This window comes from Lolium rigidum, chromosome 7 (assembly GCF_022539505.1).
Source record: "Lolium rigidum isolate FL_2022 chromosome 7, APGP_CSIRO_Lrig_0.1, whole genome shotgun sequence".
NCBI classification, from domain to species: Eukaryota; Viridiplantae; Streptophyta; class Magnoliopsida; order Poales; family Poaceae; genus Lolium; species Lolium rigidum.
The window spans coordinates 87,383,644-87,411,432 of NC_061514.1; the positions used below are offsets into that span (position 1 = coordinate 87,383,644).

General features: G+C 46.0%; 1 pseudogene; it reads left to right on the forward strand.

Moving 5' to 3' along the window:
- The first annotated feature begins 12,761 nt into the window (after positions 1 to 12,761).
- LOC124670111 lies at positions 12,762 to 13,801 on the forward strand (annotated as a pseudogene).
- Positions 13,802 to 27,789: the final 13,988 nt, after the last annotated feature.

Sequence of the window (27,789 nt, forward strand, 5' to 3'; positions counted from 1 at the left end):
AAAATTTGGCTTTGGAGGACGCGGCTGGCACCGTTTTTTGGTCCGGCGCGCCTCAAATTATTTTGAGGAACGCTTTGGGGGGACGTGATATCAGACGAGTAATGCTACACTTATGGACATTTTCTTACAAAAATCACTTACGGACTCATCATGTACGTACACAGCAGGCAGGGTGGTTGTTTCCGATTTTTAAGCAATGAAAGCAAACTGAACCAAACAATTTCTTCACATCAGTCCGTAGGTGTTTCCCTAAGCAGATAATCCCGTAAGTCTAGGAGTACCAAATCAATTGAGGTGCATGCCTTCACGTGACCTGCATGCATGCATATGGATGATTGCTCGGCCCGATGATGTAGTTAAGAAATAGATGTGATTAATTAGCGAAAATCAGGAAAAAACTATACAGCTACGCTCATATCATACGTGCATCTCCACCGGCGCCCCCGATAGCGGCCTCGATAGTTTTTTAGGGACCGGGAGCGAAAATTGGCTCGCGTCGGCGCGCCCCAAACGACGCCGGCGCTTTTTCGAGCCCAATAGAATTACCGGCAACCCAGTACCGGCCCCTTCGCCAAGGGCGTGAATCGGGCGGGCCGGCGCCTCGCGAGGCTGAAAATTTTGGGCGTGGGAGCCACCTGTCAGTGACGCCAGGGCGCCGCGCGGGATATTTTACCGTCACGACGCTCCCGCCATGACGCTCCCGCCACGACGCTACGCGGGAAATTCTCCCGCCGCGACACCACGCGGGAGGTTTCCCGCCTCGCCGGCGGTCCATATAATCCCTCCCTCCCTTGCCTCTATAGTGCAAAAACCCTAGAAAAATAGCACAATGTTCGATTCGTGGGACGAGGCGGCGCTAGAGGCGACCGCAGAAGTCGTGGAAGCGGACCCGCAACTCGTAGAGTACGAGGCGTGGGAGGAGGCGGCGCTAGCGGCGACCGTGGATGCCCACGTCGCGGACGAGCGGCAGGGCCAGGAGGCGGAGCAGCGGCTACGGGTGACCGAGGAGGCGCGGCGGCGGCGGGTGGCGCGGCGGGAGGACCTGGAGCGGCAGCGTGAGGAGTCGGAGCGGCGGCAGCGGGAGGAGGCGGAGTTCTTGGAGGCACGGCGGCGGCGGGAGGCGGCGAGCGAGCGCCGGTGGGAGCGGCGACGGCAACAGGGGTGGGAGGACCTTTTGCTGCGGCGGTCGCAACGAGAGGAGACGCAGATTCGGAAGTCTGCGAGCGGCGGCGTTTGGCGGAGTTGCAGCTCCGCCTACAGAGGCAGGAGTTGGATCACCGTCGATGGAGGGAGGACCTGGAGCGGCAGCTGCGTCAGGAGGCGGTGGCCGCAGATCGAGCAGCCTACTTGACGTTCGTGGTGGAGAGAGCAGGGGATTATCGTCGGAGGAGCGGCGGAGAGAGTGGAGGAGAGACCACTGGAGAGAGCAGCTCCACCTCCATAGAGCCAAGTGGCCAGTAGGTAGTAATCTAGAGATGAAGCAGGTTTCATATGTCATCCGGGATTGAGGAGTGAATAATGTTTTACTCGGATTTACCCGAAAATATTATTCAATCCTCGATCCTGAATGACATTAAAATGAAAATTTAAGTATAATATGTAGTTTATGTAAAAGAATTCTATCGGGGCCGCCGGTGTGGGAACATCTAGGATGCAGTGCCGGCGCCCCCCAAACGGAGGAGCCGGCGCCCCTACCGGCGCCTATTTAGGGGCTACCGGTGGAGATGCTCTTAGAGCACCACGCCCGAACACAGCGATTTTACCAGCTCCGGTAGGTACAACATTGATGGCGTCACGCTGACATCACCCATGTGTTGATCTAGTTTCTATAAATTTGTGAAATATATCTAAAATTTGTGAAACTTGTCTGAAACTTGTGAAAAATTATTAACTGTTCAAAGTATGTTGCACAAAGTTCCACATATGTTGCTCATGTGTTTGTGAAACTTGTGAAACAGTTTTTACTGTTCAAAATTGTTTCAATTATGTTCAGTTTTGTCAAAAAGAGGATAAGCACTATCACCAATCTCAAAGCATAATCTATGGTAGATGGGACTAATGCACATACAATTGCCTTTTAAAACCCGTATTCGCATCACGCCCACACAGGCACACACCCTCACCTCAGGGGCAAGCACTTCATTTTGACACTTACTCAATTTTCGTAGAAAATGCTTAGGGCCATATATTGTCCAAACCCAGCCCTTATATTAAATCCTTACAAAAAGAATTAAAACACGAGTTATTGAAAAGAGGAGCACCATCATCCTCATGAATCCACTGATGGCAAGCCGTGAGCGAATCTCGATAATTTGGATGTAGCTAAACACTAGCTGGTTGTCTGAATTCAGATATATCTAGACATTAAATACTATTTATTGTATAGAAACATCTAAATTTAAAAAAATATGCGACATCCTTTTTGTGATCGAGGGACTATACGATCTTTCACCAATATCAGTTGATATCGTAAGTAAACATAAAATAAATGTGCTTGCACATTGCTAATAAATCAGTTGATATCATAAATTTAAATGAATAGTAGTGTAAATTTACTAGGGGCGTCAGTGTTATATTAATAAAACCATAAAATACACTAAGAATATTGTAATTTAGGAAACATAAATAAATCAGTTGATATCGCATATTTACAAAACAAATTTGAAAAAAGGTTGTAAATTAAATGTGTAACTGCAGAGCAAACAAGAGAATCGAATGATTTGTTACAAAAAAGGTCGATTAATTTCAAAAAACAATTGTTGTTGATCGGAAGACAAAAGAATATGTCTCAATCCATCATTGGTAACAAGATTAAATTCTTTTTGATAAAGGGGTGTTTTCCACGTGAATATAATTCAAAGAAGTTTACACCCGAGCGTTATATAATTAGGATGCATAAGCTCAATTATATGTTTTTCCTTTAAAAATGAGATATTCCGCTCTGATTTTCATTAATTGAAACCATTAGTTTTTTACAAGAAATTACAAAAGAAAAAGGAGAAACCAATTGTGGTCCAACAACAAACTGGAGGCGGCTTCAGAGAAGCTAAAGTTTATTGCAATCACCGAGGTCCTTGACATGTCCATGGAAAACCACCCGGTGATGCACAAGAACACCAGGTGAAGAGCCTGAAGCAAGACCAAATTTCCAACATATCTTCCAGGAAACAACGAAACTATAAACTTCAAGAGCGAACATCAGCAACTTAAGGTGAGTGTCTTCAACCCGCGATCATAGGCACCATTCTCCATTCTTGAGCGACTCGGAACACTTCTCTTGCTATTTGTTCAAAGAGTTTATCCCTATCGCAGTTCCTCTTTACTTGCCTATTCTTTTTCCAAATCGCCAAAGAATTCATGCACTTTTTTTACTCTCAAATAATGAACCATTCCTAAATCTCCATGTGGTCCTAATTATCAACCTTTTTCTGTTCCTTTTTTTCCTGAATCTATTCAGCCACGGGCCTACCAGCTCAGACATGGAAGCAAGTACTGGACTAAAATTACACCAACATTGCAACATACCCCAGATCAGCCTTTCAACAAAACAACCTAGGAACAAATGATCCACCGTTTCTAGAGACTACACAATTGACATTTCCAATTTCCGGCACGCCCCCTTCTAACCAAACTATCTATTTTTAGGATCATATTCCTCATCACTAACCAAAAGAACACTTTGATTTTCCGGGGGACTTTGGTTTTCCGTTTAAAAAAGGTGGGAAACCAATGTCATTTCTAACCAAATGCATGTACATCGAGTTGATAGTAAAGATACCATATTTGGTCAACGTTCAAATTAATTTATCCACCTCCTCATTTAAAATAACTCCCCCCACCCCCCCACAAGTTTTCTTAATATTGTTCGAGAACTGCAAAGTATCTCCCCGTAAGGTTCTGAGAAATCCCACAGAGTCCCAGCCTTTTTGGAAAATATCAGCATATGTGGTGTTTTCATCAAAACATGGATTATATAGTCTAGAATAAGCTAAATTAAGCGGTCTGTCACTAACCCACCAATCCTCCCAAGATCTCACATTTTTTCTATTACAAATTTCTTTTTTACCTAAATCATAAAAACATTTCTTCACGCTCATAACACCTGCCCAAAACTGAGAATCTCTTTGCCTCTATTTAATCCCAGACATGCATTTGTCTTTCAAATATTTATTCTATAAAATTATCCGCCAAAGACTTTGTTATGTTTCTAATTTCCACAACCATTTGGCTAGAAGCGATATATTCATCAACTCCAGATTAAGGATTCTCAAACCTCCTTGATCTTTGGACTAACAAATAACCCCCAACTCACTAAATAATATTTTATCTTATCATCATTTTCACGCCGAACCAGATCTAGCAAATATATAGTTGTTGATGCGTGGAATGACAAAGGACTGCTGTTTATTTTACTTTTTTTTTTGCTCAAATATACTCTGGCTCATAATGTTCATGAAAAACCACTGGCGCAACGCTTGTGATTTCTCTTTGAAGAAAGTCCATTTCTCGTCCTTCGACTCTTGGAGGAGTTCACTTTTCATCCCAAAAAATAAATTTTAGTTTAGAATGGACCTTCAACTTTCAAAGTAGTCCACTTTAATCCATTTTTGGTTGTTTCGAGAAAATCGCTGACGTTGAAACAAGAAACATTCAACCAACCAAATTGGTTTTGAACCAGACCAAGTCAAGCGAGCTGAGGTATCGAACCCAACATCTTAATGCAAAAAAGTGGAACCCTTGTGTCCCTAAACCATTCTCTTGCTCAATTTCTCTCTCCGAAATCACTTGAAGTGTTGCACCATGAAGGCTCGCTTGCTTTCCCTATTAGCATCGCCATGCCTCTCTGGTCCTGCACCGTTGCCTTGATTTTTTGGCCAATCATGACAGATATTTGTTTGTCTGAACCGGGATAAGGACTAAAAGTGAATGATTCTGAGAGTTCAAGTTTCACTTTGAACCAAATAGAAGTTCTAGGACCAAAAGTAATCTTTCGCTAGAATTAAAAGACCAAAAGTGGACTTCTTTCTTTCTCTTTTCACATTATGGTTTCATCCAAAAATTAGCTGTGTAACCATATTCAGCCACGCTCTCAAAAGTTTTCGGTCTGTGTACGCCACCTTGAATGTGTGATGTGTTGTGCCCAGGGAATGTTACATGTGACACGGTGATTAACTATGTTGAGTTTATGATAAGGGGTTGCCCGATCTTCTCAGTAAGCAACGGGGGTGGTGATGAACACCCGATGAACACAGCGGCGATACACGATGATGAAGTGGATGATAACTTGTATGACGCTGATGAGTCTCTCGGTCGATCCCTGTCGCCAATGCAACAGTTCTCAACCCTGTAAGATATTCGCAACTCCACACACTTGCGCACGTAGCCGCCGACCATGAAGCGGTAAGTTGCAACCGTCTGATTCCCAATGGAACAACAGATCACACAAGACTTTCAGTAGCAAAACACCAGATCGATGCGAATTGGTGTAAAGATTCAATAGAGTTGCAAAGCAATCAACTATCAACTAGGGTTTATCTTAAACGTGGTCTAAACCTAATTTGGGGGCGTCCTGGACACTTATATAGGGGTTCAACACGACCAGAAGTCGAGAAAATACATTAAAAACCGACCCAGATCGGGATCTGATCGAGACTGACTCGGACACGGCCGGCCTGGGGGCCGGTCGACCGGGCCAGGGACCGGCCGGTCCGGTTTGGACCGGACTAGGGACCGGGCTGGCACCGGGCGGGGGTGCCAGGCTTACTGGATAGTGCCCGGTTGGCACAGGTGTGAGAGCCGGTTGGCGCCGGGCTCATCCGGCATGGCGTCCGGTTGGACCGGGTGTGGGGCCAGGCTGGCCGGCGTGGTGGCCGGCGCAACCGGCCGTTGAACCGGCCTGGACTGCTTCTCCTCCTTCGCGCATGCCTCCCTCTCCTCCCTGGCGCGTCGATGGGATATCTTCATGTCCAGCTCCATGCCCAGCTGCTCATCTCCTCCTCGTGCGATGCTTGCTCCCTCTTCGTACCTGATCATACATAAGTAAAAGGACTTAGGCAGTATAAAGTTCCCATCGATCAAAATACCATTTAGGAACAAATTCACCTATTATTTGAGTAGCTTCGCACGAGCCCTTGTAATGAGTCCAATCCTAACTTCATTGGATTTGAGCTTCACAGCAGTATCGTCTTCATCTTGTAATGATGGAGGTAGTGGTTCGGTAGGGATATCCTCATCAGTTTAGTCCCACATTAGTTGTGGGAATAGATCTGGAATGACTTATAAGGCTAGTCTTTTTGAGGGAGTGGGCCCAAAGTCTAATGTACGTCAATGTTATTCTTCGTTTGGGCTAGTTGATGGGCTAAGACGCTCGTGCAGCGCGCCGAACAAACGTATTGGTATCAGAGTCTGGTGCCCCGGATGAAAGTCACATGTTTCCTAATGGTGTCCGGTCATTGTGGCGAACTGAAAACGCAGTGTTAAGTTGACCATGGTGATCGATAGGGGAGACCTATTGGGTTTAGTCCACATCGGTTGTGAGAGGAGATCAGGAGCGACGTAAAAGGCTAGTCTTTGAGGTAGAGGGCCCAAGGTATTATGTAAGTCAGTGTTGGTCTCCTTTTGAACTGATTGGTGGGCTGATACCCTCGTGTAACGGACCAAACAACTGTTGCAAACTCGTATAGAACTAAGACTAGTAAACTGTATTTGCATGTGCACAATGTTCACCTGTGTATAAGGATTATCGATCGAACGATAGCGATTCACAAAGATCATGTCTTAGAGAATGAGAAGAGTTTAGTTGTTTAAAGAGTGTAGTCAGAAATGATATACTGTACATGTACAATATTTCTTTATTTAGAAAAGAGAGTGAAAACCACGAAATGGTTTCGTGACTTCATGGCGGCAAGCTGGGATGCATGGGTAGCCAATAACTTTTCTCTTTTGTTTTTTACATGGCCAATAGCTTTTCTCCATGTTGCATTTGTAATTTGTAAACAGGAAATTTGGGTTCGAGGTTGATGTTGATATCGTTATGGATGTAGGCCTGCCTGTTCTACGGTCTCTCGAAATATATCCCGTTCAAAAAATCATGAATGTGAGTCACTTCCAAATATTCCATCCTTAAAAAGGTGTGGACATACATCTTGATTTTAAAAAAAAAATCTGCCACATCTTTTTCGGACGGAGAGAGTATCAGTTTTCCAGGTTTGGCACCAACACGAACGCGAAGTTCGCGGTAGCTAGTTAGTAAGTTTAACCAGAAGTGTATTTTCAGAATGCATGCTATCGCACTATTTCTTCCAGTTTCCTTGCATTTCAATGTGTATAGTTTTCCACCCGTCTGTAAAGAACTTGATGAAATATCACAGTGCAAATCTAAAAGCACTAAATCAACGGTAGAAACATGCACACTTGTCGCTAGCATTGCACGCTAGAAAAACCACTCTATAAGCTTAACTAGCTGTAAATATCTCAGCGCAGCAAATTTGAACTTCTTTTTCTAAGATCACATATAAAATATCGGTAACTTGAGTGAAAGGGATCGAGTGCCCAATCCTATATTCCTGTATTTTGCTCGGAAGTAGAGCAGAACGTATGTGTTAGATTATATGTTTCGGTTAAGCTAGACTTGTAACACAAGTTAGGGTTTTAGGCTTAGTCGGTTGGCTCTACTATTTATATCCCTTGTACCCCAAACAGTTTTGTATCAATTGTGAGACATAATACAATCTTACATGGTATCAGACTAATCGATCCTGACCTATGGCGCCGCCGCCTAAGCCGCCGCCGCCGCCGCCTGGTTACTTCGACCAGCACGCCAAGGCCGCCGCCGCCGCCGCCGAGGCCTCGGCCTCTTCTACCCCTCCCACGGCTACTCCTCTCTCCTACACAGACACCATAGCCGATGTCACCCCCGGCCTTCATACCTATTACATTAGATCTTGCCCAACACAACTACTACCATTGGCGCCACCTCTTTGAGGTTCACCTCGGGCGCTGCAACCTCCGTCACCACATCGCCGCCGACGCCGCCCCTCGTCCTGACGACGCTCGCTGGATCACGGATGATCTCGCCATCATCCAATGGATCTACACACGCGTGTCCACGGAGATTTTCAATCTCGTTTTCCGTGAGGCCGCCACCGCCGCCGCCCTGCGGGCGTCCCTGCGCCGGCTCTTCCGGGACAACGCCGACGTCCGGATCAACAACCTCCACTCCGCGATCCGCAACACCCCTCGGGAGGACTCCTCGCTCGGCGTCTACGTCGGCGCATCCGGACGATGGCGGATGAGCTCCGCGAACTAGGCGATCCTATGCACGATCGCCGGCTTATCAACATCCTTCTCCAAGGGCTCGGCGACCGGTTCAAGACTCAAGCGGCCATGATTCCCTTCATGCAGCCTCGCCCTTCCTTCAAGGAGATCCGGTCCCTGCTGCAGAACGCCGATGATGACCTCACACGGCGGGAGGCGCGGCCTCACGTCTTCGCCGCCTCCACCCGGCCGCCCCTCGCTGCCTACTCCTGCACCGGCAGGCCCGACGAGCCAGCCCACTGCCGCGGCGGGACCCCGGTACCGTTTCCAGCCTCGGCCGGGCAGCCTCGCTCCTGGCCGGCGTCCCGGCCCCAACTACAAGGGCAAGAATCCGATGTGCGGCCGCCGCGATGCTGCCACTCCACCAGCCGCCTCGACGCCCGCGCCGGCGCCGCCGCTCCTCCCGCTTGGCGCCCGCCACCGGCGGTACCGACGCTCTGCGCCAGCACCTGCCGCGCCGCCTACCGGCGCCCTCCTCATGATCCCTGGACCGGCATGGTTCGAGGCTTGGTCCATGCCACTGGTGGCCCCCTCTCCGATCGGCGCTCCTCCAGCTTACACGGGTGCATAGGCGCCGGGTCTTCGCCCCCACACTGGTTCCCCTGGACTCCTCGGCCAGCGCGCCCCGCCGAACGCCTACCACGCCGCCCCGGCCTACTACGACGGGGGGATGCCATACATGCCATATCAGCACCCCAGATGTTTCAGCCTTCGCCTGTCCTCATGCCGCCTGCTCCAACTGCTCCGCTGCATCAACCGACCTCCGCTCCTTCACCGAGCTGGGACCAATCTGCGTTCTTGCAGGCCATGAACAACTTCGCTGCCCAGGGAAACTCAGGTATGGACTGGATTTTTGATTCCGGTGCTTCTAGTCACATGTCCGCTTCTAGTAATATGCTTGTCAAATTTTTCCACCACACCACTTTCATCCATAGTCCTAGGAAACGGCACTACTATACCTATATATTGCACCGGCCAAACCACCATACCTACACCCACCAAACAACTCCTCCTACGTGATGTCCTTATTGCACCCGCGCTAATCAAAAACTTAATTTCTGTTCGTCAGTTCACCCGTGACAATCTTGTTTCTATGGAATTTGATCCGTTTGGTTTATCTGTGAAGGACTACCAGACCAAAGCGGAAATCGCTCGGTTCAATAGCTCCGGCGACCTCTACACTCTCCATGGCGCCGCCACCCACGACCCACCCACCTCCATGGCGGCGTCCGTCGACCTCTGGCATCACCGTCTCGGCCACCCCCACAACGCTACCTTGTCTTCTATACTTAGCGAATTTTCAATAAATTGTAATAAGGATAGTCATAATACCTCCATGTGTCCCTCTTGTCTGCAAGGAAAACATGTTCGCTTGCCCTTTAGTTCCTCTACTACTGTTAGTACCTTTCCTTTTGAACTTTTGCACTGCGATTTATGGACATCTCCCCATACTAGTGTCTCTGGCTTTAAATATTATCTAGTCGTTCTAGACGATTTCACACACTTTGTCTGGACTTTTCCTTTACGCAACAAATCAGACGTACACACCATTTTCCTAAACTTTCACAAATATGTCGCCACACACTTCTTTCTTCCCATTAAATTTATCCAATGTGACAACGGCAAAGAATTTGATAACTTTCGAAACCGAAACTTCTTTCTTCAACATGGCATTCTTCTCCGATTTTCATGCCCATACACTTCACCTCAAAACGGCAAGGCAGAACGCTCGCTTCGCACAATAAACGACATCATTCGTACCCTTTTAATCCACTCCTCAATGCCACCAAAATTCTGGGCCGAAGCCTTACGCACAGCCACCTACTTACTTAACATCCGGCCTCGCAAGTCCAACACAAACTCTACACCATTCTACTCTCTTTACCTTAGTCATCCCAACTACTCGAACTTCGCGTCTTTGGCTGTCTTTGTTTTCCAAACACTGCCGCCATCTCCACCAACAAACTATCACCTCGCTCCATTCCCTGTGTCTTTCTAGGATACTCTGATGAACACAAGGGTTATCGCTGCCTGGATCTCGTCTCCGGCCGCGTCCACATCTCTCGGCACGTTACTTTTTCCGAGCATATCTTCCCTTTCTCCACACGGACACCCTCCCAAACTCCCATTGACCCATCGCCTACCCTACATCATCCCATAGCTCACCCCGCTAGGTTTCCTCACCACTACACCGCTCCTACCGCCACCCCAGTGCCCTCCTCGCCTGCCGCGGCCGACCCTTCAGCCGACTCCACTGCCACGACAGCGGGGTCGGCTGATTCCTCTGCCGCGTCCGCAGCTCCACCCGATACACCCATCTCCCCCGCCGCTCCTTCTCCACCTATTCCACCATCTTCGACGTCTGACTCATCCACTGCGCCTGACGTCGTTGTTCATCCCACTCCACCTCTACCACCCAATGTTGTTCCTACCCAAGCTCCCACAAATGATCACACAATGCGCACTCGGGCCAAAATGGGATTTCACGTTCCAAAAGGGCCGCGTCTCAATCTTCATGCCACCACTTCTCCGATCTCCCCCATCCCTAAAACCTACAAAAGTGCTCTTCTCGATCCTAAGCCGGGCTGCCGCTATGCGTGATGAGTTTTCTGCTCTCATTCACAATGATACATGGCGCCTTGTTCCTCGCCCTGTCGGTGCAAATATTGTTTCCGGCAAATGGGTTTTCCGCCAAAAATTTCTCTCCGACGGAACTCTCTCTCGCTACAAGGCTCGCTGGGTTTGTCGTGGTTTCTCTCAGCAGCACGGCATCGACTACGACGAGACCTTCTCTCCTGTTGTCAAGCCTAGCACTATTCGCACTGTTCTTAGCATCGCCACTTCCTCTTCTTGGCCCATTCACCAACTCGATGTCAAAAATGCCTTTCTTCATGGTGCTCTCCAAGAAACTGTTTATTGTCAACAACCTTTAGGCTTCGAAGACTCCTCTGCTCCCGATCATGTTTGTCTCCTTCAAAAATCTCTTTATGGTCTCAAACAAGCCCCTAGGGCTTGGTTCCAACGTTTTTCAACTTACATTCAAACAATCGGTTTCACTCCCTCTCTCACCGACACCTCTCTTTTTGTCTATCACACTTCCACACACACAGCTTATCTTCTTCTTTATGTTGATGATATCATTCTCACTGCTTCCACTAAAACTTTTCTTGATCATATTATTACACTGCTTAACTCTGAATTCTCTATGACTGATCTTGGTGTGCTTCATCATTTTCTTGGCATCACTGTTACACATGACTCTAATGGTCTTTTTCTTTCCCAAGTCAGCACATTCTAGATCTTCTCAACCGCGCAGGCATGATTGACTGTCAGCCTGCTCGTACACCTGTTGACACTAGCGCCAAACTCTCTGCTGATGGCGAACCATTCTCAGACCCAACTCTCTACCGTAGCATTGCGGGTGCACTACAATACCTTACTCTAACACGCCCAGAAATATCTTATTCTGTCCAACAAGTCTGCCTATATATGCATGATCCACGAGTTCCTCACTACAATCACATGAAACGCACTCTTAGATATCTAAATGGAACATTAGATTATGGCCTTCACATAAACACCACTTCACCTACCAGTTTGACGAGCATACTCGATGCGGACTGGGCTGGATGCCCCGACACTCGTCGGTCCACGTCCGGATACCGTGTTTTTATGGGTAACAATTTGCTTTCATGGTCTTCTAAGCGACAGGTTACGGTTTCACGCTCGTCTGCAGAAGCTGAGTATCGAGCTGTTGCACATGCAGATTGCTGAGACAGTTTGGCTACGGCGGTTGTTGGCTGAACTTCATCGTCCCATCCAAGTAGGCCACTATTGTTTATTGTGATAATATTTCAGCGGTTTACATGTCCAGCAATCCAGTTCAGCATCGGCGGACAAAGCATATTGAGATAGATATTCACTTCGTCAGGGAGAAAGTTGCTTTGGGCCACGTTCGAGTTCTTCATGTTCCCACTACAGCGCAGTTCGTCGACATCTTTATCAAGGGACTGCCAACACAGCCGTTTCATGGCATTCGTTTCAGTCTCAACGTGATTGAACCCCACGTTAACACTGCGGGGGGATGTTAGATTATATGTTTCGGTTAAGCTAGACTTGTAACACAAGTTAGGGTTTTAGGCTTAGTCGATTGGCTCTACTATTTATATCCCTTGTACCCAAACAGTTTTGTATCAATTGTGAGACATAATACAATCTTACAGTATGAAACCCATCCCAATCAAGGTTCCACGACGAGATTACGACCGCAAGTCGACCCAAAGTGCGGCCCGGCAAATCAATGGCAGAGAGGAGGTGGATCCTCGGCCTTGCCGCCTCTCATCATCGGTGCCCTATATAACGTACATCACCACCCTGGTTTTGTCCTCAGTTCACCCGAACAGAAACACCTGCAAACGAGAGAGGCGCGCCCCCACCAAAGCAACATGGAGTACGCCGGAGAAGTCGATGACTTCGATCTGGACATCATCCGCGAGCACTTGCTCGGCGCCGTCGTAAGTTTCTCGGGGTCGTCGGCTATCCATCAGCATCAGGGTCCATTCTGCGACGACATCACCTTCCCCGTGCTGCCACCACCTTCTGCGGCGGAACCGGCAGCGTACCAGCCCATGTCGTTCTTCCCGCAGCAGCAGATGCAGGGCTACGTAGACCTGCCACGGGAGTACGTGAACTCCTCTGCGCCAGGGGCCGAGACGGCGGTGTTCCGACCGCCGGAGCCGCTAGCACCGGCGCCGGTGATGATGATACAGTTCGGCGGCGAGCCATCTCCTGTTGCCGTGAGGGCGCCGGCGCTGACCATCTCCGTGCCTGCAGGCCCGGGCTCGTTCGGGTGGCCTGCAGCGGCAGCGGCGCCACCGGCCGCACCGGAGGACTTCCGCAAGTACCGTGGCGTGCGGCAGCGTCCGTGGGGCAAATACGCCGCCGAGATCCGCGACACTAAACGCCGGGGCTCCCGCGTCTGGCTCGGCACCTACGACACCTCCAAGGAGGCCGCGCGCGCTTACGACCGTGCCGCGTTCCGGATGCGCGGCGCGAAAGCCATTCTCAACTTCCCCTGTTCCCCAACGACGTCGGCACGCGTGGCGCCGAGCTGTGGGCACCGCCGCCTCCAGCTCCCACCTCACAGACTGCCGGCAGCGCGACGAACAAACGTAAGAGATTGCAGGAGGAGGAGGAGGAGCTTGATGTGGAGGTGATAGAAGTGGTAATAAACAAGGCCGTCAAGACCGAGGAGCCGTCGCCGTCGTCGGCCCAGGTGTCGCTGGACACACCCTCGTCCATGTCGACGTGGACAGCATCTTCGACGGTGACTTCCGCGGCTACGACGCCGGAGGGAGGGTTTCCTCCGACGCCATCGAGCTCCGGCTGGGACCAGTACTGGGAGGCCTTGCTCGGAGGCATGCCGCTGCTGTCGCCCCTGTCGCCGCACCCGACGTTGGGGTTCCCGCAGCTCACCGTTAGTTAAGACTAGCAAAAGTGCCCGTGCGTTGCATCGGGATAATTTTTATTTCTCATGACGCGGTGTCGTATAGCAATTGGCAGTTGTGGCGTAGAATACATGGTCAAAAAAATTGGGTCTCCCGCAAGGTGGCGCAGGCCTCGGCATGTCGCAAGTCTATCTCGTAGTTCTTGGTTGTCGCCTAGAACACAAACATCGTCTTTTGCTAGCCCCACCACCCTTGGGCGAGGTTACATGGCTATGTCGTACACTCGTACAGGCCATGCCTCTTTGTTTCATCGATCTCCCATTGTCTCCATTGCACCCCTGATCGAGAATTTATGACGGGCTAAAACGTAAAGTTCTTAAAACAAACAATCTTCTTGTCTATAACCGGTTGTTTTTTTGTTAAATATTTTTTGATGGAGCAAATCGTTTTTGACATGGTGAGATGCTACTCTAAGAAGTAAGAACTGATATCAAGTAGGAATAACAACACAATTCTACTATAATAAGACTGAAATTGAACTAAATTTGTTTGAGGAAATTTTAATGGGAAGTACCCAACCTATCAATTTAAGCCTCGTGCAAGGATTGAGGCACCGCTTGCCGAGCTTGCTGCCTCGCCGGTACTGCTGCCCTTAGAAGTTGTCGTCTTGTTGGAGTCAACTCCTCGGCGGCGCTTGCAACCACCGTCTAGCTTGCAGTCATTTGTGTGGGACGCTCGTCGTCATCATCGGTAGGATGTGCTCCATGTCCTGGGTCGTCGTCTCAATGTGTATCAGGGTATACCTTTTCCATGTGATTGCCCTTAGCAGTCCCAGAACAACATAATGAAGGACAAATGGTCGCATCTAGCTTGATCTTCAAGCCTCCTTCGTTGGGGTGATGGAAGTGGAACCCAATTCTATTTTTCCTACTCGGTAGGATGAGGAAATTTCAAAAAATCATCACAAAAAATCATCACATTACGATGACAAATTTGAAAAATCACCGTTATTCATCTAAATTGGAAAAGTTCACCGATATTGAGAGAATTCATTGCAATGTTTACTAATTTGGGGACAACTCGTAGTAGTAGTGCTCGTGTCTGGTCCCAAAAGGGCTGACGCCCGCACCCCAGACACCCTCCCGTCCCGCACCCCAGAAACCCTAGCTCCTCCCGCCGCCGCCGCCGCCGCCGCCGGGCAAAGGCCGCGGGGCGTGGCGGCGGCGGCGGGCTTCCCTCATGTCGCGGCGGGGACGGCGGCTGGGTCCTCCCCTCGATGCAGCGGTGGCGGCTTCCTGCCTCCCGATGGGGGGGCGGCAGCGGTGGACTTCCGGCCTCCCGTGTGATGGTGGGGCGGCGGCGGTCGGAGGATGGAGGGGCGACAGTGGCCTCTGTGCTGCGGCCTCCCCTGCCTCCCGGCGGCGGCACACCGGTGGCGGCTGGTGGTGGGATGGCGCCATCCCCTCCGCTTCTCGCCGGTGCGAGGGGGTGACCTTGGGATTCTCCCGCGGTACGAGGACGCCCGGGGCAGCAGCCTCGGGTTCGACGGTGGAGGCGGCCTTCTTCTTCGTCGGAGGTGGTCGGCCAGGCTGGTAGTCCTGTGTGGGTGATCATGGGATCTCGCACAGGTCTCCGGCGATGGTGATCTAGTCCGGGGTGTCATGGCGGCCGGTGAAAACTGAGCCTTAACCTCGGTCTTGGCGGATGATGGCGACGTCGGTCGACGTCGTTACCTTGTCGAAGGCGTCATCTTTGTCCGTCTTGGCACTACACTCGGCGAGTTGGGGATGCGCGACTGCCGGTGAAAACTGTGTTTCGACCTCGGTTGGCGGACGATGGCGACGTGTCGCGCCGCTACCTTCTTGAAGGCATCGTCGACGCAGTCTGCGGTTTCTCACTCGTGCTGCTCCGGGGGAAACCCTAGGTCCGGGTCTCCCGGATCGGACGATGGCGGCGCGCCCTGCGTCGTTCTACCGCTTGGGGCATCGTTTTTTGGAGCAGCTGCTGGATGTTGGCGGTTTTCGGTGGAGTGGTGTTCATCTACCACTTTGTTGGCGTTGAGTCTCAGTGGAATGGTGCTGCAGGGTATCGACGACAGATGCGGGATGATGTATACGTGCAGGAGGGTGGAGCCGTCTGGCGTCATGGTGGCATCGACGGTAGGTCTTTGCAAGGTTAATGCGATGATCTCTCTTGAAGATGGAGTCGAGGAAGACGGCAGGAGCAACTCCTGTGGCGTGTGTGTTGACGTGCGCTGAGAGTCTGCTTGACTGGATGTGTTTCTCACCTGCTATTGGGCGGTTTGGGAAGGCATTTAGTTTTGGATGATGTGAGTTGGTGTATTGTCACCCTCTTCATCCCACTGTAGGTATAGTAAGGTTGCTTCGAGTTTGATCTTTTGTATTGTTTTTTTGTAAGGTTCGTGAATAATCTAATAAAAACCGTGTGCATCCTTTGAATGCAGAAGCTGAGGCGATATTTCCCCCATTTCGAAAAAAAAATAGTGCTCGTGTCTCCAGACGCCTGTTTCTCTTCTTTCGGAGGGAGATGTGTCACATTCTTGCTCCATCAATGACCCTGAAAGTATTGCTTTTATGATCTCCTTTCCAATCAATTTTTCTAGATCCGTTTCTTAGATTGTGTAATATGCATAATCTCCACATCAACTGATTATATTGTCGATTATTTGCTTTCCGTGGTCAGTGAAGATTGACATTCTTTTTCTTTGCCGGAACTCGCCGCGCTTGCTCGCACGTGGCTGCCCATGCCGCACCTCGCCCTGCCCTCTGCTGGAGCTCGCCGCGCCCGTCCCCTGCCGGAGCTCCCGCGGCCATCCCTTGCTCCAGCTCAACCGCGGCCGTCCCCGCCTGATCTCGCCCGCGGCCGTCACTGTCCGAGCTCGCCGTGGCAGCCAGCCACTGCCATGGCCCGCGCGCGGGCGCCCTGCCGGAGCTCGCAGCGGCAATCTCCTGCCCGAGCTCGCCCGCGGCCGCCGCATGCGCCTGCTCACTCGCGCGCTTCGCTCGTCCTTTGCCGAAGCTCGCGGTTGCTCGCTTGCAGATCTCGCCCATGGCCGCCCATGCCGCACCTCGCCCGCGGCCGCTGGAGCTTGCTGCACCCATCCCTGCCCGAGCTCGCCCGCTTCCGCCACCCTGGGCTGGTCGCTCGCGCGCGCCGCTCGTCTCATGTAGGACACAATCGTTGTCGCTGGTTGTCGCTTGGTAAGAAATTGAGAGTCAGGCAATGGACTGCGCTCATTCGTTACAAATTTCGGCACGCATACGAGAGAAAATGGAGCGGAATCCCAATCTTTGCCCAGCCCAATCTGGCGGCTCCAATTTACATCTTGATCTTGATGGCTGTTTCTGGGGATTAGCTGGGGGATTGTTCGGCGAGAGGAGGCCGGAAAGAATAAAAGGAGCCAACCGGAAATCGGCGGGAAGCTCACAGGAGGGGCGCTGGAGGCGGCTGCCTGGCCGGAGGGGCGCTGGCGGTCGGCGAGCGCCCGGCCGGCCGGTGGCGGGAGGGCGCGCAGAAGGGTCCCTGGCAGCGGGGGCCTGGACGGAGTGTCCCTGGCGGCGGGAAGCTAGCCTACGGTGGGAGGCTTGCCGACGGCGGGAGCCGCGCAGGTGGAGCGTCGGCGGCGCGGGCCTGGCGCGGTGTGCGTGGGTTGTCTCCTTTCACGCAGACGCAGAGCAGTTCTCAGCCTGCTCTCGGCTAGCGGAGAAAAAAGAACAAAAACAAAACGAACCAACCGGTACAATGGCTTTAGCAGTATTATGAGGTTTGGTGGGAGGGCAAAACCGTCTAAAAAAAGTTGGACGAAAAATCTGGCAGAAACCTTAGCTCCTTTATTATTAGGTAGACTTAAGAGACAGTTTACTGCGGTTCAGGTGGGGTTAACCAATAAGCAGCATGTTTCAGCAGGGACACACTTCTTTGGAGGTCTATGGTCAGCTGGGGATACACTTCTTTGAAGCTGGGACATGCATGGAGATCGATATCGATGATTGTAAAGAATTAATAAGCAAAAGATGTGATGTATAGTTTGATATGTACGTTGATGTAAATGTAAACTAATTAAAGTTAGACTTGTTTAGTGAGATTGTATGGATGGAACTTAAACTCACTTGGCAGTTATCTTACTTACTCCCCGTCGACGAATACAAGGCCACATAGTTTTTCATGTCATACATTGACAAATAATTTAATCAATCAAATATAAGTTATGTGTCAACCTAAAATATATGGTTGAAAAATTATTTGAAATGTGCATCGGGATGATATAGTTTTGAATGACATGCAACTCATATTTGGTTGGCCCGATTAGTCAAAATTTGCCTCAAAAATAAAATAGCAATGTATTTATGGATGAATGGAGTGTTAATCTACTCTATGGTGAGCAACTCCGAGCAGATCTTCAGATTGGTAAAGTCACCTGACGTGTCTCCCTGTTAATAGTTGCCTGCCGGTAAAAGAATATTGCCAATCAAATCTTGAAATAAATATGTGCAAAAGTCTAGGATTTAAACAAGGTTAATCCTACCACACAGAACCTAACCAAGCGAGCATATCTCAGTTCGCAACTAGTGATCGGATTACATTAGTCACTAAATCGTTTGATATTTGATCCATCTAACGTAGGGACAACAATAATATTCAAGGATCCGCGTATCCACGGATATCCGGCCCATTGGACATGGATATGGATGGCATTTCCTATCCAAGAATTTCACATGGAGGATATGTAATATCCCAGGTAATGGGGTTACAACAATAGAGGAAACAGATGTGTGCATTGCATTCATGCATAGAAAATCTGGGGAATTTTCGCGCTTTAAAGTAAAACAGTCACAGTAACTGAAGTTTCACTTGACCTTGGTGGAATGGAAGTAGCTCATCAAGTCAAGCGCTATAAACCTCAGTGTGACCTTGTTAAAACCTGTTTTGGGTAGAGGTGATTTGATCTAAGGGGTTAGATCAAATGGAACTAACACAACAACACTTTAATTCAATTGCTTGATCTTATAAAAGATCATAACATGGTATTCCTTGCCATAACATAAGAATATCTATTCAATTGGAAATCAAGTAACAATAAAATGGAGAAACTATTCTTAACTTATCTTTTCCATGTCTTAAACAAATAAATAGTCCTACCATGAACCTCATGGTATTTCTTGAACTAAACTCTTGAACTTAACACCAACAAAAGCTTATCATTAAACCCTAGAGATGGGAGAGGTATATAACCATTAAAGAGATAAGAAGCACACTCTAAATTATTAACACTTAAAAGTTAAGCAACTACCTTGAGGTACAATTGAATTCACTTTAAAACTAAATACCAAATATAGCAAAACACAAGGACCTAAGTGCATAAAAGCCACACCTTCTGATTTCAATCATAACTTATTAAATATGTGGAATATCACAAAACTAAATTCGTTTACATTACGAATTATAGTTCAAACTATTTGAATAAAATAAACTATGAGTATTTAGAAACTCATATGATCATGCCTTGGTGAAATCAAACATCACCATTCAAAATTGGGGTATAATCCTTATCTTTGACATTTTGATCCCAATAATAATATAAATACAATCACATATGATATAGTGACTCAATCACAAGCATAAAATCATTCACAAGATATTTAGTAACAAAAGCCACTTGGCCATCCAAAAATAAATCACATGAGAGGATAATCTCAATGCCACATAGGATGAAAATATCTACATAGCTTGAGTCCTAAGCTATGCCACCTCATGCTTAAAGGATTGCTATGGATGAGAGCATGACAACCAAGCACCTTACTCAACAAATTAAAGCAAGAGTCATCCACCCATGTGTCATGTTACTAGAGCATGCCCAAGCCTATAAAAGGGAGCCTCACACTCCATCCATTTCATCATCTTGCACCTTGATGCAAGAAGACCAACACCTTGAGCCACTCCATAAAATAGTTAGGATCAAGATGAAGCAGCTAGGAGGTGGAGGCATGCCACAAGATGCAGGTTTATCAGAATTCCTGAAGAACAAGCTACAGAAGATAGCAAGGTAGAATTCTTAGGAAGACCACATATTTAGATAATCACATCATCATTCATTGAGTAGCACCCTAGATTATAATCCAAGTCCTTATGGAGTGAGAGGGGTAATTAGTATAACCATATTCAAATATTTCTAGTAATACTTTAGGAAGCCCATACCATGCATGATCATCACAATTGGGTAATGATCATATACTCTAAGAATTGGAAGTAGAAGCCATTGAGAATAAATTGCTCATGATAATGCCATGACCATGTTTTGGAAAAATAGAAGAATAAGCTATAAGTTAAAACCTATATGATAAGTAGATATCATTCACCATATAAAATTATAGGGAGATCACTAGTAAACAACCCTAGGCTTATATTCCAACCTTAACTTGTGAATCACTTGGTGATCATAAGTAGAATCCTACCACATCTATATTTCATATATTCCCAAACTAAGGAACCTAAGAAAACCTTAGAGTCAAACTCTATACTTTATATGGTGAGAAACCATTTATCCATATAACCAAAGTTAACTATAAAAAGAACTATAATCACTCTAGTTACTTTAATGGTAGATTAAAGATAATCATAAAAGTCTATTGGTATAAGATAGAACCAATTCTCAGATCCTTAGTAATTAAAGGAGAATAGAAACAATTAAACAAGTAACCATAATACCTTGATTATGGGAGATTAAACCCTAGCAAATGCAATATGATGTCATCTCAATTCTACAAACTAGAAATTATATCTCAACCCTAGTTTATGTATCACTATGATGATCCAAATATAAACCCAGGCCATAATTGAGATTCAAACCAATTGCCATTAGGTAAATATAATTAGAACCCCAGAATTGCACTCTAATTAAAACCTATACTTAATTATGGAGCATAAGATAAACCTAATTTAAACCCATAATTAAAACCATATATGTAGTGATCAACCATTTATCTTTGTAATCAAGATCAATCATGATGGAACCAATACCTACTTAGATACTTTCAAATATAATGATAATATTAACTTTAATAGGGGGGTATGATAGAAACTATAAAACTCTCATACATTGGAACTCACATAAAATCATGTGCAAGTGGCCAATTCCTCAATTATGAAGCCAAGTCCTCATAATAACTTCTAGAACATTTGGAATCAGAATAATCAACCCTAATTATTCAACAGGGAGTTATATTACAAATGAGAAAGAAAATTAAAATGAATATCTAAATTCTTGTCTAATTAAAAAATTGCAACAAGACTCACATATATTTATGTTTATGCAAAAACAATACAGTAATACAATGATCCTTGTATTAGACCTCATGAAAAAACCAAATTATTAAACACCTGCAAAACAAACAAGAATTCAAATTTGAATTAAAACCAGAATTCAAAACAAGAAATAAAACAGAAAATAAATAAAAGAGATGAAGGAGAGGAGGCTCACCTGGACCTCACCCGGCCGCGACGAGCCCACCGAGCACGGCCCAAAGGAGCCCAGTAGCAGCCCGCAACCGCAGCCCAACACCAGCCTGCATACCCTTTCGTCAAAAGATCTGGAGAGGAGGGTCGTCCTCATCCTCTCCTCGCGCGTGGGAGACAGCACGAAGCCGTGCTCGGCTTCGTCTCGTCGGTGGCACCTCCTCCTCGTCCCACGGTGTGACGAGGCGCGTCCAGGCGCCCTATAAAAGCTTCTGGACGAACACCAGCATCGTTTTCTTCCTCCTCGCTCCATTTTCCCCTCTTGCCGAAACCCTAGTCGACAGGACACCGGCCATCGCCGCCGATTAGGGAAGCCCCAAGCTCCGCCGTGACCACCATCGTCTCCGCCGTCCTCGACTTGCTCTCGATGCAAAAGGAATCGGGCCGGGGCGAGCTGTAGCCTCGCCGTTGAGCTCGTCTTCTCCGTCACCGACGCCGGAAATCCGGCGAACCCGGCCACGGCAAGCCTCGCCGCCATGCGCGTCGTGCTCTCGGTGAGCTCGCGGTCCTCCCGAGCACCCCCGCCTTCCTTAATTGCGTCCTGTATCGCCGTAGCACCGTACACCTGCAAGCTTCTCCGCTCGGCCTCGTCGCCGGCGAAGCTCCGGTGACGATTAGCCAGCGGCGCCGCCACCATTTGGCTCGCCCGTGCGTGCTGGTTCGAATGAACCCAGTCGCACATCCTCACGTGCCCGGGAACGCCGGCGATCGTCGCCATCAGCCCGCCGGCCACCGTGCTCCTGGCCACGTTGGCAATTTTGACTCGGTCAAACACGCGTGGCAGCTGATGTGGACTCTGGCCCACTGGTCAGTGTCTCTGCGGGTAGATCTAGCCGGGTGTGTTTAGTAGATTCAATACTAATTCAAATTCAATAACATCTGCAAGTTCAAATGAATTTAGAAAATTCAATTTAAGCCAGAAAAATATAAATGAGATATCAAAATTCTTAAAAAGGAAAAATCTACCCAATAAAAATATAAAATGAAATTTATATTTTTAATAAAAATTCAATTATTTAATACTTGTTATTTAAGCCTTATTTATTAATTCTAAATTCAATTAAACTTCAATAATTAGGAAAACTATCTAAAATAAATAAAAACCAGTAAAGTAAATAAAGAAAACATTAACCCTAATTTTCTTTATTTGTAACTTATTTAATCCTTATTATTGAAATTTAAACCCTAATTAATAATTACCTTAATTATTGAATTATTTAAAATAATAAAATACCAAATTCAATATTATTTTTATTTCCAAATTATTAATAACTTCAACTTTAAATTGAAGTTATTAATCATAAAACTATATGGTGATTAAGAAACCCTAGTTCCATATGGTAGGAATCTAGGAACTCATCATTTCATGTGTAACCCTAAAACCCTAATTCAATTAGGAAACCACCATTCCTTACTTAGTGAATCCAATAACAAAACCTAGACAACCTCAACCTTAATTGTTATACTTCTTATTATATAAGAAGTATGTTCTTCAAAAGTTATTCTTTTGAAGAAAATAAGGAATCATCTTCAACCCTGCTTATAAGAACCTATAAACTCTAGCTAGCAATCACCAACCAGATGAATCAACCTTGATAACAACCATGTATAAATACTTGCTTAGGATGCCTAGGCTTAACTCAGCCTTACCAGCCCTAGGTATTGATGAATCCAACATTGTTGTGATCCATCTACTACTTACTCCAGAAACCAATTAGAATCATAGAAAACCATAGAACCCCACAAACCTAATATCATACTTGTTCTTCATTTTAGAACATGTTCTTCAAAAGTTATTCTTTTGAATTCTATAATAAGTAATCATCAACCATGCATTATAGGACTTAAAATTGACAACTGCTCCTTACTTATTGTACAACTACTATACCTGGTTGTGTATGATTGTTACTATCCATTTTGCCACCTGCTTATAATTCTAAAACAACACAAACCTGAATAAGAACCTTGTTTGTAAATCACTCTAAAAGTGCAACACACCCTGAACTAATCATTACCACTCACTAATCCTAAATCATCGGGGTTAGGTCACGCTTAGAGCGATTGCATCTCATACTTATGCATTATTGCATCCTTGCCAATCTTTTAAACATCGTCCTTACCGGACGATGATGCTATTTCAGAATTTGGAGTTATTACGCATCGAAGACCTTGTCCGCATAATCTTGCAGTCAAGAAAGGCAAGTTCATCACTTGCTCATGTCATTATTTTTATCAAATTACTTGCAAAGTACTATGTTTATCACTATTGCATAAAAAACCAAAACCACTATTTTCATAACTATGAATATGACTATGTGGTGGGCAATGGAACCATGGATTGTGTTGATATGGTGGAGGTTCCATTGCACGGGTTTATATCCATCTAGGATTAAACAACAAATGTCGCCAGTGATTCTTGTGCCGTAATACCCGTGTTAACCATAAGATCCGGAGTGGGACGGAGTAGTCAAAAGTGTTTCCACCTCTCGTTCATCAACGGATGCGCTTACCGTAGCAGCTTGTATCCGGCGGAACAACCGGAGGGTGGGGATCCCATTCTAATTCCCCACGGTAAAGCATTGCTTGCCGTAGCAGCTTGTGTCTTGCGGAACAACCGGAGGGTGGGGATCCCATTCTAATTCCCCACGGTAATGCGGTCTATGATGGGTTGCAGCTACCGGCGTAGGAGTGTATGGTAGAGTCCAAGCACTGTCGTCGTGGTCGGGGTCCACCCCGAAATTACGGGAATAATGGGACCGGCGTGGACCCAGGGTCGGGGCATGCAACAAAGGGTGGGTGTTCGAGGTAGCGGAGGAACATGATTGGCTAGACCTTATACCGGGCCTCACACCAAAGGAAGTGTGGACGAGCATGCAACTCGGTTGGCACCAAGGTTAAGATCTCTTATGGGTAAAGCAACACACCTCTGCAGAGTGTAAAGAACCGTGACCTGTCACTCCCTGTTCCGGGATATGGAACTGCGAACGCGGCCGGAAAGGAACTCCATGAAGTTCTAGTAAACCGGTGAAGGCTGACGGACATAGTTCTTTGGAATAAAAGCAACCTCTTGAAGAAATGATTATGAAAACCTGCATTGGTATTAGACTTTCCGGTCTAATGCCGTAGCTAGTGCATTAAACACCTCTTTCCTATAATGAACTTGTTGAGTACGCTCGTACTCATCCCACTCTTAAATCCCCTGCTTAGATATGGAGGCATCAAAGGAGGATCTACAGTGCAACTCGAAGACCGAGAAGTCAACAACTACTTCAAGGGACAAAAATCTGCCGGAAGAGTCAGATACCACATCCAACAAGGAGAAAACCTAGTCTAGCCATAGAAGGAAACTAGTTTCCTAAACTTAGCTCCTATTTAGCTAGAGTCTATTCTTAGCCTCCGTAGTTAGTGAAATACTCTACAAATAGAGTTCGTGATAAGACTAGACTACGAGTCGTTCTTCCGGAGTTATCTGCAGTTTTACCTCATTGTAAAGTAGGAGGTCTGTGCTGATCTTATGTAATGGAGTCAATGATGTAATTCTATAGACATGCCTTGGACCCGCATATGTTTCTGTTGTACCACTCTGAGCGATATAATACTAGTGGAACGGTGTTTCATTGGTGTTATATCAGACTTGCATACTACACCATGCAGTGGTATGTTGGGTCACCACAGGATACCCGCAAACTTGTCGGTTGGGCTCGGGTTGACATTTTTCTCTATGGATACCCAATGGATGCTCGTCTAATTGGTGGGACCCACATGTTTGTTGCTCAGATTATGTCAAATGTTGTAATCCCACTTCTCCAAAACTCAATTGCGTACAAATCACCTAATTGTCTTATGTGAGAACAAGATTATGAGTGAAAGTTGTGTACTATTTTTCTTAAGTATCTGCATAATTAGTAATATGATTTGGCATTTTACCATGATCGCACACACTTTTTCTGCTTTTTTACTAGGATCCTAGAAATCAAGAGGTTAATGGAGAGATCAATTAAAGATGTCAGTTTTTGGTAGAAATATGATTATTGGAGGCAACAAATACCTTCCAAACATTTACCCAAGCACTTGTGGGTCAAGCCAAAGGCCAAATTTGCGAAGAGATGGTCACAGAGGCTTTAGCGACCTACCTACGGTACGCTCAACCTCGCTTGTACTAGATGATCGTACCTTGTGTCTGTGGCTTCGTCTCGTCAAACCATTTAGCCATACGCAATCGGATACACTTGCTCATGCAACCCATGTAGTGTCTTGTCCAATGTTATGTATCTCATAAAGTTTTCATGCAACCCATGTATCCCGTTGTTTTGGTATGCTTGCTTAGATAAGTTTTGTTCATATTTATGTGAGGGATACCACTTGCTCATGTTCGACCTAGACCTCATGAGAGGCAAGTTATAACGTTGATTCACCTTGTTTAACTTCTTCTAGATTGTGATATAATTTGTGATCCTCTTAGAAGCATTGCCATGATCTCTACATTTCAAAAAATAGAACATGAGAAATATATTTTAATGACGACTTGGGTGTTGTAGTAATTGTCTTAAGAGTTTAAACTTAGAGATACTCATCCCCATAGAAATTAATGATCGACTTGAAGAAACTTTTGAAGTGAGTTATTAGATGAAACCATGTTTAGCAGCAATTGAGATTCATGAAAAAAACCATTTTGTTTAAATCAAAGTGAGATATTGCTTTATGCAATTCTTGCACTATTGTTGTATACCATGGATACGCCGTTGACAACTCCAATGTGTTTTAAACGATCTACCAAGAGAGAAATCTCATATTTTGGCTATGCCTTGATTGAACATTTGTAACAACAATGTTATTCAGGTAAAATTTCAACTCCTCCATGGGAAGCGTTGCAAACGAATTTGAGGCACTCCTTTGTCCGCTATGAGAAATCATTGAACCCCAAAAGTTCTCAAACAAAGAGCCTATATATGCTGGTCAAGAGTGTTTCTTCTAAGTCTATTAAGTCCAAAATTTTAACTTTGCATCTCTTAGCATGATCTTGTTACAAAACAATGAATAGAAATAAGTGTTAGACTACCATGAGTTCATAAGTGGGTGTTCAAAACGAGACACTTTAGTGTTATGCTTATTTTAACATGTCCTCTAACTCTTAATTGTTTTAAGTTCTTAATGTTAAAAATTAGATATATAAAAATGCAATAGGAGGATCACAAGTTTTCTTGCAAGATAGATTGGACTTTTAGTTTCACATGGACACAGAAGTCTTGATGAATCTCTATACATATAACTAAGCTTGTGATGCCTTGTATAAATATGTATTATCTTATTTTGAGCATGCAGGAAAAAAGAAGGATACACATCAATCTTCATTGGTAAGCTAGATGAAAGCATGAATTTATAAACCATCTTGTTCAAAACGAGCAAGGGTTCAGCTAGGGATGTTGGTGAGTCAAAAAGCGACATGTTTTTCATTACATAAACATATACTTTTTTTATCTCATTACCTGTATCAAGCTATGACTATGTCCTAAATGCATAATCAGAAGTATTGATTCGTTTTCATAGAGATTTGCACAACTATTAGTTTTACCAGCATCTTATCACTTTTTATTATCTTTCAATATCCTAAATGCACGATTACAAACGCTTGGATAACATGGTCTACATTCGCTTTAATTGTAATCCTTATTACTTTTTTTACAATTTCTAGACACTAAAAACACTTTTCAACATTCTTGCTTAGAATTAAGGATGAATCGTATGTACATTTTAGTGAATGTCAAAAGAAGTAATAAAATCATTACCAATCAGATCCATCGTAGTTCAATACTCTTACTTTTAAAAACTCTGGGCGCGGTTGTTATGACGATCTAAATAGACCACGATCGAATAGAAATAAAGCCATAATCGATGTTCTCCAATTTGTGATCATTTATCAAATGGAATTATGATATTCTTGACACAAATCATCATAAATTTTTTGGGTTTGACCCTACCAAACATTTTATGACGAATTAGTGCAAAATCTTCGTAGATTTATGACCATTTAGAAAAACTCTCTAAGATCACAAACCAATACAGTTTTGTAGTGAGCATTTTGCCATGGAAATGAACCAAAATGTTGTTGAGAACTTCTAGAGAGTAGTTGGAAGGAGGATATGTTGTTATATTTGTGGACAATCATATTCATTGTTGTCACGGCAATCCTACGCTCAAATTCATGTGTTGTGAAATTTTTTTTCGTCTGTGTTGCTGCCAAAGCTAGTTGTGCATGTGCTACATGTTATCGGACTGCATCACCACTACTGCAGTCCCCTCCACTCGTCTCTCTCCCACTCCTTTAAAAGGACATCGCCCAAACCAGGGGAGTTAGTACTTTTTTGGGTGTAATCGACACAAACCGGCCAGAAATAAACGAGAACACTTAACAAAGTAGTATTGTTTTGAGCCTTCACCGAAAAAGTTACGAGTTCTCATAATAATACCGATTTTGATCTATGAAACAAAAACC